Raw genomic sequence first — 13,761 nt, 5'->3', positions numbered from 1 at the left:
CCATGACTCTGGAGAAGGGACTATGGAGGGGTCTGCAGGAATGTCAATGCACATCTTTGACCAGATGATCTATGAGATGGCAGAAAAGTAAGTCAGACACCTGGGGCTAGGCCTAAGTGTTAGAGATCATGGGTTGCACAGCTGTCTCTGGGCGGCCTTGTAACCCATACCCAGCCAGGAAGGGCATCTGCTTCCACAGGGAAAACCACTGAACACCTTGCTCTCCAAGCATTTGTTCCCTCTACCTGGAAGGCTGGACACTCTCTGATAGTCCCAGAAGCTGTGGCCTCAGCGTTCTTATTCCACCACTGCCCAGAGGTTCAGGTTAGGGTGTGGGTAAGTAACCAGCCAAGCTCAGGGGGTCTACTTCAGTAGTGAGGGCTGTCCACAGGGTACAAGTATCTCTAGCTTGGTGTTGGCCAACCACCTGGGAAATAAATCCTCTACAGCATATGGATCACCCATGCTTGTGAAAGATGCCACAATTATACCCTGATGTTCCAGAAGAGATTTAGAATTTGAAAAACATGACCAGGGAAATCCAGTGCCTCAGATGCCCCGAGCACACACCTCTGGCCTCCTAATCCATGTAATTCTCACTATTCAAACAAACAAATGAAATACAGCCCTTTTTGTAGGCAACCCAATACTTTCAGCATAGCTTCTACTTCTTCATGACCTTTCCTGAGTCTTGTGCCCTTGGTCTTTCTTCTATGGTATACAGTCCTAACCACACCATTCATAAAGAGAGAGTTCTCTTACATAAATCTTTGACAAGATGTTGATGCTTGGCTTTTCTGTCTGGTTCAGGGCAGGGACATGAGACGACTGGAGTAAGGGTGGGGGGATACATAAAGGAATGTGCCTGGTTCACTAAGGCCCAAATGGTTGTCTTCAGGTGCTAAGTGATGTCAGGAGCACCTAGAACTGTTTCTGCATTGGGAATTGATCCCTCCTGGGACCAGCCCAGCCCATGATCCGCACACTCCTCCCCATCCCTGCTACCAGCTCCTCATTTCTATGAACATACAGCTTGGGTTTTCCAATGAGTAATAATTTTTAAAAAATAATCTTATGTCTTGCTTACCTGACAGGTTTGTGGAGTTGAGGCTGCAGAGATGGAGGACCCAAAGTTTCAGTTGATGATAAATTCCAGTGTCAGACACTTCTAATCCCACAGAGGCTCAGTCTTCCACATTCTCCAGTCTTTGAGATTGTGCAGCAAGAGAGAGCTAAACACATTCCTATAGGAATTCATGATTTAAAAACAACAAAAAAAGTGATAATGGAGTCTGCTCACACATGTGAACATTTTTTTCAGAATAGGACACTTCTCTTGCCAGTAGAATAGCCCCTGAGCACTAGGGATTCCAGCTGCCCTTGGATTTGAAGTGGATATAGCCTAGTCCAAGTTGCTATCTTCTCTCCCCCTGGCTATGCAAAGAGTCAACATACCATCTGCCTAGGACATGAGTCTGTGTGGCCCAAGTATATTGAATATGGGTATCTCAAAATGTCATCCCACATGACACATTGTCCCACTGGTGCAGAGTCACCACTCATGGGTCCTGATGTCAGAATGTGCAGGGCCATCCTGGACCAGATTAGATCCCTTGAACACTTCCCTCCACCAAATAGCTGGAGCACAGCTGGAACCACTGTGTATGCACCACCCTCTTACCATCTGTCTTATGTTGCACCTCCAGAAAGGCTGGCCCTTAGGCTTACCCACCAGAAGTCTAATGCTACTGGTATCCAAGGTGAGGTACTAGATCTCACTTGAAGCCATAATGGTATATATGGACATCATGAACATCTGGTGGGGTCTCCCAACTTCACCATGAGGAAAGCCCCACATTTGGCAATGAAGGAGTCCATGGGAAACTTGGAAGGGAATGAAATTGAGTGACATCTAAAAGGGGACAACTTGTACCAAGAACCAAATCTCCTGCTCTACATTGATGAGCTGTGCTCCAAGAGGACTTTGTCACCAAGGTGAGCTGGGCTGGGAAACAAGGTGTCACCCAAACTCATGGAATTATCCTTCATTCTTCAGATTCTCGGCACTGGGTGTCTGTTGGGTGGGGTAGCTCATGGTCTTGATTTAACAACCCCATGGTGTGAACCAGGAAGACTTCATCAATGCCTCCTTGAAATACCATAGGTATCCTTGACTTGGTCTCATTTCCTACCAAGGCCACACACAATCTCTTCTTCTCCTCCAGGTGCAGGCTTTATTTACCACACCCCCAGTTCTTGGAAGTATTGCTTTCTGTAGGACTACACATGGATATCTTGACCCTAACCAAAGAGCTGGACCAGGAGGAAGGACTCATGGAGCAGAAATGGCCAGCAGATCCTCAGTATGAAACCAAGAAAGGTGACACCTCCCATTCATATTTACACATACCCCCCAGTCCCTCTGTCTCCCCTCATGCCTAATGTAGACTGAGCAAGTGCCCATTTCCCTTCTGCAGCTGGTGGAAAATCACCCACTGCCCTCAAAGAAGAAATGATCCGTGTAGGTGCCCCAAAGTTATGTTGTGCCCTGAATAAGGTGCTTCTAAATCAGCTGCCAGCCAAGGTGTAGAGGGACATAGTGATAGTACTGGACATGAGGCCTAAATGGAGATCTGTCCCACCATGGGTCACCTCATAGGAAATTAAGAGATGCAGAGTCACACAACCCGAGGTCCTATAAAGGAAGCACACTGGTATCTTCCTGCACTGTCGTGAGTCTTCCTCAATGGGTGCCATCCAGTCCTTAACCCTCTCCAGGACCACAAAATCTGTTACCTAAGCCTGGGCCAGAGAAGGGTAGTGGGTCCCAGAAGAACTTCTCTTACAGGAGCCACATGGGAAAGCAGAGGTGTTTAGCAAGGATGACCATGACCCTCCATGTCCCGGGCATCCTCCTGGCTTCCCAGCACCTTCTGTTGTCCTGCGAACTGTCCCAAACCAGGGCCTTCACACAGACCCCTTCGTCCCTGGAGACTGAGCACCGCCGGCCCCTCAGCCCCAAAGAGGAGTCCTCAGCCAATATCCCCCTCTGATGCCAATCTAGGAAGTGAGCTACAGCTTGACACTCAACCCATGTAAGAAAAGACGCCCTATTCTGAGTCGCATCTCCAGGTCTCTGGAGAGCAACATGTGGCTCTGGGGCGGATTCCTACTGCCCAGCATCTGAGAGGAAGTGTCAGTCATCAGACCCTAGGGAAACAAGAAGAGGCATTGAAGACAGCAGGGTAGGTGTTTGGTATCTGGTGTGCCCACCCCTCAGGTAGGGTCTTGGGGAGATCTCACCCTCCCCACATCCTGCCACACAAGGGGCAAAGATCCTTGTCACTCAGGACTGATCCTGCTAGTCCTCAGGAAAGGGAGGGCAAGGGGAGGGCACTGGGAATGTAGGAGGAAGGCAAAAGGCGGATACTGGGATGGGAGAGGGAGAGAGGCGCATTCCTGGGGCAAAGCTATAAATCACGGGAGTTGACTGTCAAGAGTGAATAAAAATAGTTTAGTAGGGACATGTTCTCATGACTGCTGCCTTCTGCTGTGGAGTCTGGGCTACTCTTTGGGGTAAGGACCCCATCACCTCTTTCATAACTGCCCTCAGGGTGACCTGCCCAGGCTGCTTTCAGTGCCAGCAGCCTTTACTGTGACCAGTTCTTAGTGCAACCAGGTCCACCTGCTCTACTTGAGGTAAAAGGCTTGAATGGGTTAAATATACCCATCTATTTGAGGCCTCACTAGGAGTTTTGCTGCACCACAAGGGGAAGTGGTACAGGCACTTTTTGCAAAAGGAGCTGGGGAAGGAAGCTCATATACTCTTTAAAAAAGAAAAGGTGGGCTCAAGCACACACAGTATCCTTCCAGATAACCCTGGGACTTCTGTGCGGAATGGGTAGGGAAGAGGCTCCTGATACAGCAGACAAAGGACAGCTGAGGAGATTCAAAATGGTGGTATCATCAAAAGAGACTGAAGGATGGAGTCATCTCAAATATATCTGTGTCCAAAGACAATTCTATGTCACAGTGACATAATTGGGTCAGCCATGGATGTCAAAGACAAAGAAACCAATTTTTTTCCTTTCCTTTTTTCTTTTTTCTTTTTTGGTGGTAGTGGGGATTGAACTCAGAACCTCACATATGCTAGGCAAGCACTTTATCACTGAGCCACAACCCCAGCACCCCAAAGTTTTTTTTAAATGCCTCCTGGAGAGTGTTGGTCCTTTCTCTTCTGTCTCATTTAGAAGGAGAGCTGCTTTGGAGTCTTCAGTCTTCTGAACCATTAAAGTATTTTCTAGAATTGGCCATGGAGATGGCACTTTTCTTAGATACCTGTTTTCAGATTCTGTGGAAGAGGCTAGATAGTCAGGCCAGACAAATATTCAGCATGGCCAAGGCCTTCCTGCATAGGTGAACAAGGCTTGGTTTCTAGGGAAAGAAGTCACGGTACCCTTTGCAACTTCAACTAACAATACAATCAAGATATACTCTGCCTGTTGTCATTACTCCCCAGATGCCAAGCCAGACAGTCATCCTACTGGTCACTGACAACAAGTTCCAGCAAACAGGAGAGTGATGGACCAGGTAAGTGGGAGCATCAGTCAGCACTGAGGTGAGCTGGGGCCAGCTGATCCATCACCCTGCAAGAGCCCCGCCTGCACACACGGGTGATACCCACTGCAGAAGCACACTCCACACAGCCCTGCAGTTCAGAAACACCAAGACCATGCACAATTCAATGACTTGAACCTCTGGCTTCCCAAAGCATACAGAAAATGAAAGTGAGGAAAACCAAGAATGGGTTTGGGGCTAACTAATAGCGTTACTGTTTTTCAAACCCTAATTAGCATAAATTGGGACCAATAGCATTTGTATGTTTCCAGAGCCTAACCAGCATAAGCTTGGATACAACAGAGTGACCCAAGGGCAATATAAACCCCTACACTAGCACCCTCGGGCAGAGAAAGCCTGCTATCAGGTCCCCTCTTGCACTGCAAGGGCTCTATACCTGTTCTTCATAAATCCTACCATGACACTCACTCTTCCTGGTCTGCAGAGTTCATTCTTTGAATTTGCAAGAAAGATCCCAGGAAGAAGGAATTGATGGTGAGCCACTGGAGTCTGCTTAAAAACACAGAAGGATATAACCCACCTTTGAGAGGACCACCACTTCTTAGCTGCAGAAAACTGCACCTATACACACTTCACCTACCAGCAGAAGCGGAACACCCCCCAGTGTCCTCTGCTAACAGGAGAATCAAGTTTCATCTTTCTGTGCCCAACCTGGGGCTTCTTCGGAGGGTGAGTAAATCAGACCAACAAACAACCTCCTATTTTTCTGGAGTTCTATACTACTTTTAGAAGTCTCTCTCTTTCAAAAATAATGGACGCCTGTCACCCACTTAAAATTGGATAGCGCAGCTGCTGGTCTAAAGCCACAGGTGACAGACTTACTGGAGGAGGCTTGTTCAATCCTTTTCATCAGTAAAGGAGGAACATTGGTCAAGCTCAGCTTCAGCTTCTCTCTGTGGAACACAACCAGGTCAGTAGATTGGTTAAGTGTTTGCTTCTTTCTTCCACTTTCAGACTGACTGGACCCAATGGTGAAGGGGTCCCTTACCTGGTGTATATTGGATACTAACTTAATGTCTTAGTCTCATCCAAGGTTTTTGAAAAAGAGCAAGCCACTAATTCCCAGAGAGTGAGCTACATGGTCTATTTCTCCTGTTTTCTTCACTTCTATTCCCTTCTCTCTCTCTCTCTCTCTCTCTCTCTCTCTCTCTCTCTCTCACACACACACACACACACACACATGCATTGCAAACACCATGTAGATTCAGGATTCTTATACCCCTTGGAACCCAACTAGTTTCAACAGAACCCATGGATGAGATTTGGGAGAATTTTCAAGCCTTAGTGCACCTGTTAGGCCCCAAACCCCATGCTGTCTCTGGTGAGCTCCACCCAGGAGCAAGGTCCCATTCTCTAGGTTTCCAAACCATGCCAGTTCAGAGAAGAACCCTGCCAGTTCATCCCTCTCCCAATCTAGATTATAGATTTGGAACATTGCCTAAGCCAGGGGGGAGAACTGAGAAAAGGGGTTTTATTCCCACACCGCAGAGGGGACTCCGGTGCTCGCACCACAGGAAGAGGGAGATGCAACCTGACGATCTGCAATCCAAACAAAGTCTCTTAAGCCATATTAGAGCCAATGATTGTGGTACATACAAAAGGACTTTAGTGGCTCCAAGTATGAGTATGATGGCGAATACATCAGGAAAGGCTAAAACGTAAAGCAGTTGCTTATGGAGAAGGATCAAATACAGAAAATCCTTTTTCTAAGTACTTGTTCCCTCCTTACTCAGGGTTTGCAACAGAGCCCCAGCATCCTGAGGGAACACAAAATCAGGGGGAATGCACTCCAGCCTCCTTCCTACACCTACAAGCCATAGGAAAGGGTGCCAAAGGACTCATTATGGTTCATGTCACTTTTTCTCTGCAAGACTTGAGACAAATTAAGACTGACTTAGAAAGATTCCCAGATGACCCTGATCAAAATACCAAGATATTTCCTTAACCAAATTTTGATCTAACCTGGAAAGACATAATGATGTTACTGAACCAAATGCTCTCTAGCACTGAACATCAGGATGCTTTATGGACAGCTGAAACCTCTGTGGATGAATGATGTATAGTGCAAGGCCCTGGAGACGCACTCCTTCCAACTGAAATGGACTCAGAAGAAACACACCCAACAGGGCAACAGGCAGTTCCCTAGCAGGACCAAAAATGGGATGAAGATGGTCACATGGGGCAATGGAAGGGAAAGTACTTTCAGAACTGTGTGGTAGAGGGCTTTAGGAAAACCCATACTAAATCTCTAAATTATTCCAAACTCTCTGGAAACTCAGGAGAATGAAGAAACTTCCATAACCATTTTAGAAAGACTCAGGGAAGTATTAATTAAATATACCTCAATGTCCCCAGATTCCCCAGAATAAAAACCTAAAAAACAAATTCATAACTCAGTTACTGACATTAGGAAAAATTACAAGAAACAACTGCAAAAAGGAGACAACACTTTAGATAGTCTCTTAAAAAAATGTCCCTTGTGTGTTTTACAATCAAGACCAGGAGAAGGAGGATGAAGAAGATGAGGAGGGAAGGAGCAAGGGAGAGAGAGAGAGAGAGAGAGAGAGAGAAGGGGAGAGGGAGAGGGAGAGAGGGGGAGAGGGGGGGAGAGGGAGAGAGGGGGAGAGAGAGAGAGAGAGGGGGAGAGAGAGAGAGAGAGAGAAGGGGAGAGGGAGATGGAGAGGGAGAGGGAGAGGGAGAGAGAGAGAGAGAGAAGGGAGAGAGAGAGAAAGAGAGAGAGAAGTGGAGAGGGAGAGGGAGGGGGGGGAGAGAGAGAGAAGAGAGAGAGAGAGAGAGAGAGAGAGAGAGAGAGAGAGAGAGAGAAAGAACAAAAGAAAGGCAACTGCCCTTGTGACAGCTCTACAGATAGCTACATCCAGTGGACAAGGTCCCCAGAGTGGTAATGCTCCCACCATAGCCTGCTAGAACTGTGGCCAAGAAGGACATTACAAGAAAGATTGCCCATGAAAGAGATGGACGCCACCAACACCCTAAACAATCACTGAAGGGGTGGGGGTCACAGGTAGTTGAACTACACTCACAGGCAAGGCCCAGTGAACAAATCCCTTACTTCAAACAGTCCAACAATAGGACTGATGGGTCCTGGGGAATCCCTCTTAGGTTCCCAATATTCAGACTGTTATTTATGTACAGGAGCCCGGGATGACCTTGACTGTCAAAGGAAGGAAAATTAATTTCTTTATTGACACTGGTGCCACTTTTTCTGTCATCCTCTCAAATACAGGCCTCCCCTCCTCTCGCAGTACAGCCATAAGGGGAGTGTCAGGAAAGCCTGTGACTGGATATTGCTCCCAACCTCTTAGCTGCTCTTGGGATGAGCTCCTCTTCTCATATGCCATTTTGATAATGCCTGAAAGTCCCACTCCCCTATGGAAAGACGTATTTTGACCCACCTAGTCAGAATAACATAAAATAAAGATATTGTGTCCATCTGTAACTAAAATATACATATTCTTTATTTTATTTTCAGCTGCCCATAAACATCCTAATGTTCAGTGTTACAGAGCATTTGTTTCAGTAGCATCATACTTCTCAATGACAGCACAACTAGTGCTTTGTCTGCCCCTAGTAGAAACTGACATTAACTAGAAGTCTTGACTACACAGTGAGAAAAAGGTCAGGAGCAATAGGACCTGCTCCTGTCCAGATCCATATCAAAGATTCTATACCCTTTCCCCACCAAAATCAGTATCCCCTGAAACCAGAGACTAAACAATGGTCACAAGCTATAGTAGGTAACTTCAAGTGACAGGGCCTCTTGAGATGCTGTGAAAGTCCATGTAATACACCCACTGAATGTCCAATAGAGAATGGAGACAAATACAGGACCTCAGATCAACAAATGAGGTAGTGGTTCCCATACATCCTTGGTCTCCGATCCTTACACCTTGTTATCCCAGATTCTTAAACATTCCAACTGGTTCCATTTTAGATGCATTTTCCTTTAAACCTCTGCATGCAGATCCTTAATACCTGGTTGTTTTGAGGTTCCCTCTGACAAGTCCATTTAATTGACCTTGACTGTTCTACCCCCTGCCTCAGGAAGACATGAGGCTGGCAGGCCAATACCAAGGTGAGCTGAGGCAAGCCGATCTGTCTCTCATCCTGCAGCAACCAAGCCTGCCCACAGTGGGGATGCCCACTGTACAACTTTTCCAAACCCCAACTAGCATAAACTTGGACCAATAGTATTGGTACTTCTTCCAATTAATAAAGACAATATATATTTTTCACTCAGCAAACAAGTGAAGTTGAACCAATAGAACTCCCAGGTGCAAAACAATTTCTGACTAGAAACCCTGCATTTTTTAGAATATTTATTTCTTAGTTATACATAGACAAAATATCTTTATTTTATTTTCACGTGACTCTGAGGTTCAAACCCGGTGCCTCAGTCATGCTAGGCGAGTGCTATACATACCTCTGAGCCAAAACCCCAACCCACAACCCTTCATTTCCATGAATACTAAAGAAAATGTGCAGTGTGAAAGAAATGTTGCCATGTGGTCCATTTCACATGGTGAAATAAGGAAGTGACACATTAAGATATCATAAAGCAGTGCATAAATACTTTGCTCTTTTTACTGGATCCAAGAGGTTTAAAGAAGTATGAAGTTTCAATGCATTTTGTTGATGGATTTCTATGACAGATAACCACACAGTCTTTGGTAGTTGTTAGTTCAGGATGCCAGGAACACTATGGGGAGCACTGCTAATGCTACAATCTGAGAGCCCCTGGCACTCCAACCTCAGTAATACTAAGGGAGCTAGTTGTACTCTGCCTATTTGTGATTGCATCTAACTTAACCCAAAGAAGCCTAAGATGTATGAGTATCTCTTCTTTCCTGATGCTACTTCTGAATTTCCTTCCTGCCCCATATATACCAGGACGTGTTGGGTTTTAATGCTTAGTGGGTGAGCAACATGCAGAAAGGGCACTAAGAGAACAACTTCCTCTGTAAGCAGCCCAAACAAGTGTTCACGCAGTTCCTCATCTGAGGGTTCTTCAGTTCTTCCAAATCATGTTCCCTCTGCACATCAACACATGAGTCTACATCTACCTGGAACAGGCCACATTTTCTTGCAGCAGTGCACTTTGTGCTTACTTCTGAATCTAGGCCTCAGGGCCCTCTTTGGTATATTGACAATTCTTCCTTATTCACTTTCCCTTGTTGGAACAAAGCTCTATTACATCTTGGAGTTCTCACACTTTCAGTGTTATCCTTACTTCACATATGCAACTACACATAAGTATATACATATATATGTGTGTAGATATATATATCTATCTACTTATATATATACATATGTTTTATTCAAATTACAGGGGTGAATATTTGTTTACAACTATATCATGAATGATATGCTCAATAGAATAGTGGCCTTCTGGGATGGAATTTATATCTAGTTACCAAGGGTAACCAAGGGGAGAGTGATTAAGGAATAACTGTAGGAATTAATAAAATTGTTTTTGAGAAGATAAATTTATCAAAATAGCCCCCAGTCTGGGTTAAAATGTCTTGTATTCCCAACTATCTAGGTTCAGGACTTTGGGTGAGAAACCTAATTACTCTAAGGCAGATAAGGGCAATATTGTTCAATGTCTACTTAAGAAAAGGTCAAGGGTCTGGAGTTGTAGCTCAGTGCCAGAGTGCTCACCTAGCATGTGTGAGGCACTGGGATTGAGCCTTAGCACCATACCAAATAAGTAAATAAATTCTGTCCATCTGCAACTACAGAAAAAAAAATTAAAAAAAGAAAATCCAAGATGACAACAGAAGGCTTTCTCAGAGAAAAGACCCAAGAGCCCTACAAAGAAAAAGACCGAGATAAACCATAATGTGAAAGAACTATTGTCAAGTTGAATAATAAGCTCCACTCCATAAAAGACAGCATTAAAATATCTGCCCTGCAACGTGTAAGGACTGTTGCAGAGCAGGTATTTTAATCTTATCTGCCTCTCTACATTAGTCAGCTCTCTGTGGCTCTGAAAGAAAATGTAAGGTAAACAAATTACAAGGAAGAAAATTTTACTTTGACTGAACATTTCAGAGATTTCATTCTATGTATAATTGGTCAGCTCCATGGTTCTGTAGATTTCAGCGAGGCAGAACATCATGGCAGGACCACATTCTGAAGTAATGCTGCTCGCCTCATGGCAGCTGGGAAGTAGACAGCATGAGGCTGGGGTCCCAGTATGCCCCTCAAGAGCATGTCCACAGCCATGCCACCTCCTTCCAGTAGGCCCCACCACCTCTTGATATTGCCACAGGCTGGTGAGGATATATTTACATTATAGACCTTTCATGGAGATTTAAGATGCAATTCACAACACATACCTCATTCTATACTTCCTACACAGGGCTGTACATGCCTAACACTGTACACTTGTGTTGTACAGTGGTATTTGGAAATTACGGTATTTGGAATTCATGGCTGTGACTTAAGCAGGGTCAAACTGGGTCTCACATGTGGACTGGTGTGAATCATACAGAGATATGGGATTCTGACTATTCTGGCTGTGAATGAATGTTTTGATTGTATCTCTTTTTGGGTGGGGTAAGTGCATTTCATGAGAGGGTGGAAGAGAGAGCCAACTACAAGTGGTAGTAATTTAGTTTATCAGTTGGTTCTCTACTTCTCAGGCACATATCATAACTGCCTTTCCTTACCTCCTCTGAAAATTGTTTCAGCCATACTTAATTTTCTGCTTGTCCATCCTGGGATATACTGGATTCTATAAGTAAGATTATTCAATGTTACTGTAATAGAATTAACTATTCCATGTATTGATTTGGCTAGGCCCAAGTACCCAGGAATTTTGGTTAAACACCAGTTAGATGTTACTGTGAGAGTATTTGTTTTGGCGGGTGGGAATTTATATTTCTAGTCAGTGGACTTTGATTAAAACAGACTGCCCTCCACCATGGAAAGTTCTCATCCAATCAGTTCAAAAGCTTAAGAGAACAGACTGACCATCTCATGGGAAAGAATTCTGCCAGAAACCTGCCTTCAAATTTGATCTGCAACATCAATTCTTCCTGGTTCTTCCATTTATTCCATATTTTACAATAAACAGCCCAAGTGCATCAATATCCTTGTTTTATTGGTCATTTTAGAGCTCATTCTAAACTTCCAGGTCTTTAACATCAGATAATGCTAAGGTGGATAAACATATTGTGGCTTGTGAACAAATGTATCCATATGACCATGTTCAAGCCTCTCATTCTTTACATCATCAGAATGCTTCCAATCTGTACAAAAAATTCATAATATGTGACATCAATCTCAGAAAATTGTTTACTCTTGCCCACAGTGTGTGATTCACATTCCAGCTTCACTCCCTGGGGTAAATCCCCATGGTTTATGGCCAAATAAACTGTGACAGATGGAAATAACTCATACCCCTCACTTTGACAAACCACGTTAAGTTCATGTTATTATTGATACTAGTTCTTGTTTCATTTTTGTCACTGCTCATATAAAAGAAAATACTCATGTTATTTCTCATTGCTTAGCTTCTTTGACAGTGCTCAGATATTCTCTACAATTTAAGGCTAATGATGCTCCAGCTTATACTAATTATTCAACAATTTTACAAAAGCAAAAAAGGGAAGATACTACCCCACAAATTTGTTTGTCATGCTCTTCTTGTCTTAACATTACAATTTTTAAAGTTTTAAAATTCTTACCGCTGTCAGCCAGATGTGGTGGTTCACACCTGTAATCCCAGTGGCTCGGGGGGCGGAGGAAGGAGGATCACAAGTTAAAAGCAAGCCTCAGCAACTCAGTGAGACCCTGCCTCTAAATAAAATACAAAATAGGGCTAAGGATGTGGCTCAGTGGTTGAGTGTCCCTTAATTCAATCCCCAGTATCCACCCCCCCACACACCCAAAAAAAAAAAAAAGTCTCACTGCTGCTGAGCAACACAGGGCTCCTACTACACTTGTCAGGCTTTGCTTGGTGGAAAGACAAACAGGACAATGGATGAGACCAGATTCAGTAATGATAGAGGGTAAAGCCTTTTTTTTTTCCAGAGATCTCAACATCCCATCATAGAGACAACTAAAAATGCTAATGTACCAGGCCAAGCAGATGATTGAACAACAGGGAGGTACTATGTCTCCAACCACAATGTTTGTGGCTAGGTTGGCTCTGTTGAGCTGACAGGTAAGTGGAGTTCATGGGGAAACTTATTGGACCTATTTCTCAGATTCACCTCCTGTACTCCCAGCTGTGTGGACTGCAGAATCCATCCCAGTATTTACTAATGATACTCATATGATAGGAGGTTTTACAGACAAACACGTTACACCTATTCATGTAACTGGATTTTCTTATACTGGCTATAGTGGAAATTTACCTATATCTTTGTCCCATGATAAACATGCTGACTGTTTAAAAGTAACCTTTAAGGCATATGAGGGGACATAGACTGGCTAATCATACTGGCCCTTGGGACTTAAGATCCTATGTTCAGACAGTTATTAAAATGGGGCTTTCCCATAACAAGCCAGTCATTCCCATGGAACATCCACCAATACCTTACAACACTAATCATTCTGCAATGGAACTTGGCACATTTCCTAAATGGAAGGAATGTGCAAATGTCTTCCCAGTGCAACATAAAGTCTCTAGAAATGTTGGATATACTTTGGATTAGTCTCAAAGAACTGGTAAGAGAGCTATGCTAGGATTCCATGACTCCTGAAGGATTTCTTGGTAATATCCTGACTTCCAGTGATGGTGGCATAGAAAAAGATCTGTAGCATTTAATGGCTGCCTCTGATTTTCTCCATTATATATGCAGCCCTATGCCTGACTTTATAGATAGGAACTGCAAAGAGGGCCTGGGTTCAATCTCCTTATGCTTTAATTTCTGGAAATATAAGAGCAAGAAGAAAAATGGAAAATATCATAGAACATCCTGTGACACCTTTTGTATCCTCATCTCAAAACATTCAAAATGATCATTATCTTAATTATTTGGCTCAAAATACTTCCAATTCCCTATGAATCAGGTAAATATTGATGAAAAGATTGAGACTAAATTAAATTCTTTGAAAGCTACTGTTGTAAATATTGGAAGTTAACTTTCCACT

Source organism: Spermophilus citellus, assembly GCF_964194105.1.
Source record: "Spermophilus citellus genome assembly, chromosome: 12".
NCBI classification, from domain to species: Eukaryota; Metazoa; Chordata; class Mammalia; order Rodentia; family Sciuridae; genus Spermophilus; species Spermophilus citellus.
This window is presented reverse-complemented; position numbering follows the sequence as displayed.